The 4,031-nt window shown below is 39.2% G+C and overlaps 1 long non-coding RNA gene across 2 annotated transcripts in view; it reads left to right on the forward strand.

The window, feature by feature from the left end:
* The first annotated feature begins 2,369 nt into the window (after positions 1-2,369).
* Positions 2,370-4,031, forward strand: part of LOC116530309 — a 26,670-nt gene continuing 25,008 nt past the window's right edge. Inside the window, exon 1 of one of the 2 annotated variants that reach the window (XR_004259937.1) lies at positions 2,370-2,832. This is a non-coding gene — a long non-coding RNA (uncharacterized LOC116530309). The remainder of the gene's footprint in view (positions 2,833-4,031) is intronic. The other variant, XR_004259936.1, reaches the window with a different exon arrangement.

Genomic DNA, 4,031 nt, shown 5'->3' on the forward strand with positions numbered 1-4,031 from the left:
CACAGAGGACAGAATTAGAAAAAAACAAGAACAAACATGGGTGCTTTGTTTAAACAATTACCAAAGGAGTGCCTTTGGTAGCACAGCCTCTGCCTCCCGTTACTGGGATTATTAAACTGAGGCTAGATGAAACCAGCAGTCATGTTGCCAAACGGTCTCCTTCTCTGGGTGAGACGGTAGACAGCATGACCTATGCTTTGGTGATAAAAACACTAGCACAGATAAAAACACTGAACAGTTAAACCAACTAATTTTGCACATAGAACAACCTCAGTATGGAGTTTTAATAAAGAGACAGCTTTTGATATATCACCACCAAACAGTGAATCTCTCCAAGGGCTCTGCCTAACGGAGCATTTCTATCCAAAGGGAGTGCAGGCCTGGGACCATTTATTACAATGTCATCTCTTTTATGAAATAAATATTCTTCAATATTCCTTTAATCACAAGAGACCTTCCTAGCACGAACACTTCGGTTATGTGAATGTTCACCAGAGCCAGCCAGGGGCCTGAGCAAGAAATTTAATTTTGCTCACCAGTTGCTCTATTCATTATTCCCCCCTTCACGTCATTTAAGCTCCTTACCAAATTAGAAGACATTCTGTAACAGGGTTAGTTTCTACATGGCTGCCTCTGACAGTTACAATGAATAAAAACAGAAGCTTTTCAAAGGCCTACTAGGTCCCAAGGAGCTCGGCATGGCCTCAGGGAAAATTAAATAAAGGGTAAAGCCAACGTACATTCCCTGGGTTGTGGAATGAGGCATGAGGTGCCAGTGGGTAAAAGGTGCATCAGCCTCTCCATTATTCGGTGTAGCTTCTCACTTTACAAATCGCACTCACTCCGCTGTCTTATAAAATTCTCAGAACAAAGCTATGAGTTGTCAAGGCAGGTTTTGTTTTGTTTTTTGTTTTTGAGATGTAGTTTCACTCTTATTGCCCAGGCTGAAGTGTAGTGGCGCGATCTTGGCTCATTGCAACCTCTGCCTCCAGGTTCAAATAATTCTCTTGACTCAGCCTCCTGAGTAGCTGGGATTCCAGGCACGCACCACCACGCCCAGCTAATTTTTTGTATTTTTAGTAGAAACAGAGTTTCACCATGTTGGCCAGGCTGGTCTCAAACTCCTGACCTCAGGTGATCCACCCGCCTCAGTCTCCCAAAGTGCTGATATTACAGGCATGAGCCACCGCGCCTGGTGAAGGCAGGTATTATTATCTCCATTCTGAGTGAGACACTCAGAGGCTAGTGAGCCTAAGGTCACAGAACTAATAACATTTCAAACCCAGTTTATGGATTTTCCTACTAATCTTAACCAATGAGCTAGATTTGCATTTCTTTAAACACCAGAATTTATGCATCTGAATGATTATTAAATCTCCTTCCCAATGGTCACATGTTGATACATAGTGGTCACAGGTTGATACAATGTTGATTCATCACGCAGAGTTGTGGTACGTGTACCACTGCCCCAATGACAACTATGTGCGCTGAATGAACAAACTTGCATTTGTGGAAGCCAGTGGCTCTTCCAAATCCATAGGATGGTCTTTGAATTTTTTTAATGGTTGCAAACCTTTGTCCTCGATAGTTGAGATCTCTGTAGCTGGGCAATTTTTCTGTTCCACTTTGCTTTAAATCACAGATTTGTTCATTCAGCAAAATACGATTAAGCACTTTTTATCTTAGTCAGCTGGGCGCTCTCTCCCACACATCAGCCTCCAGGTCAGTGGGGAGCTGGCTCCATCATATCACTGGGGCCTCAGCTGAAACAGCTCATCTCTGCACCATGGGGTCTCTCATCGTCCAGGAGGCTTGTCTGGGCTTCTTCATATGGCAGTCTCAGGGTCCAAAGAGCAGCATGAGAGGACAAGCCTTAAAGCACAAACATTACAAATCTCTAATTGAATTATATTTGTTGTTTTCCCAGCAGCCAAACAAGTCATGCCCAAGCCCGGAATCAGTTCAGAGGGCGACCAACCAAGAAGACAGACCCAGGGAGGTGTGGACACACTGGCATCCACAAGTGCAAAAATCAGTTCTCCTGGGGATTCAAGGAAGAGCATGCTGACAATGTCCCTGCCCTCTTGAAACTCGTTTCTTCACATCCTTCATCAGCACTTGCTGTTTTTCACCTTCCTAGTTTTTGCCAGGCAGATAAGCCAGTATTCCTGTGTGGTTCTAATTTATCTGATTAATGGTGAGGACAAAGATTTCTTTATAGACTTAATAGCCTTCTATGAATTGCCTTTTTGTGTGTCTTGCTTATTTTCCCATTGGATTTCCTGTATGTTTCTTACTGATTGTAGGAGTTGCTTGTGTATTGGATAACAAGCCCATTTATTCATAAATAAAGGAAGCTTTGTAATGGCCAAAAAGCCCTTTAGCCTGTTAAAGCAGAATTGTCACCATTGTATATTATTTTATTTTGAATGGGTCATACATATGCATAAAACATATACATAAAATGTAAATAAAAGTTATAAATAAAGACTCAGATGCCACTGCTTCAGTGATGGCCTCAACACCATTTATTATTCATCTCTGACTAGAGATGTCACCTTTAGCATACACTATGGACATCTGTATACTTAGATCTATTTCTAGAGTTTCTATTTTATTTTCCATTTTTGGATGTCTTTATCAAGAATGAATGTTGATTTTTTTCAAATGCCTTTTCAGCTTAGGTGGAGATGGTCATATGACTTCTCCTCCTATTGAACCACTCTTTTGCCTGCCTGGAATAAACTTCCTTTGATCATGTTATCTCATTATTTTAATGTGCTGTGGAACTCTTCTGGCTGATATTTAACTTAGGATTTTCCCTCAACATCTGTAAGTGAAGTTGATCCAAAGTTTTGTTTTTGTGCATTATTTGCCAGAATTTGTGATGCTTGTGATCGTTGCTTTTCTATGAGCTGGAACAGTTTAAATTGCAGTGGAATTACCTGCATTTTAAGGGCAAGGTAGATTTCTCTGGATGTTTTTCCAAGGGAAAGCTCTTTGATAACTTTCTGTGTTCCATAAAAACTGGTCATTTAATAGTTTCAACCTTTTCTGGGGTTCTAATAAGTAAATACATTTTCCTAGAAATTTGTCTTTCTTCATTAAATTTTTCAATTTGTTTGCAGAGACTTAAGCAAAGTATTCTCTTGCCTTTTAATTTACTTTGTTTTTGTGCCAATTTGCCCCTTGTTTCTAATTTTTATATGTGTACTTTCTCACTTTTTCCTGTTTCCATTAGCTTTCAGTTTATCTCAGTTATTATTTATATGAAAGGACAAACTTTTGATTTTACCAGTTGCTGTGTCTGTTTTCTAACTCACTAATTTCATCAGATATCTTTATGAATTTTTGTGTGCTTTCTTTTCATTTATTTTGTTGTCTTTTTCAAACTTCTTGAGTTGAATGTTTAATTTGATTTTGTTTCATTCTGTTGTTTATTTAAGGCTGTATCTCCTTTAAGTACTGCTTAGCTATTTCTTATAGTTTCTATTACACAAAGTTTTTGTTACAATTATTTTTCAATGTTCTACATTTTTTATTTATATTTTTTAGTTGAACCAAGTTGTTTAGAAAAGAATATCTTAATTTCTAAGAGGTAAAGACTTTTGTTGTTTGGGTTTTTTATTATTGTTAGTTTTCCTATATTGTGATTAAAGAATGTTGTTGTATAATCTTTACTTCGTTCGTTTATCGTGATTGAAAATTTTAAAGTAAAATATGAGGCTGGGTATGGTGGTTTATGCCTATAATCCCAGCACTTTGGGAAGCCAAGATAGGCAGATCACTTGAGCCCGGGAGTTCGAGACCACCCTGTTTCAACCTTGCACCATAGCAAAACCCTGTCTCTGCAAAAAATACAAAAATTAGCCAGACTGGGTGTGCACACACGTAGTCCCAGTTACTTGGGAGGCTGAAGTAGCAGTCACCTGAGCCCTGGGCAGTTGAGGTTGTGGTGGTCAGTGATCACAGCACTGCACTCCAAGCCTGGGTGGCAGAGTGAGATACTGTCTCAAAAAAAAAAAAAAAGA

The sequence above is a fragment of the Sapajus apella genome, unplaced genomic scaffold (genome assembly GCF_009761245.1).
Source record: "Sapajus apella isolate SASKATOON/1434 unplaced genomic scaffold, GSC_monkey_1.0 scaffold66, whole genome shotgun sequence".
In the NCBI taxonomy this organism is placed as follows: Eukaryota; Metazoa; Chordata; class Mammalia; order Primates; family Cebidae; genus Sapajus; species Sapajus apella.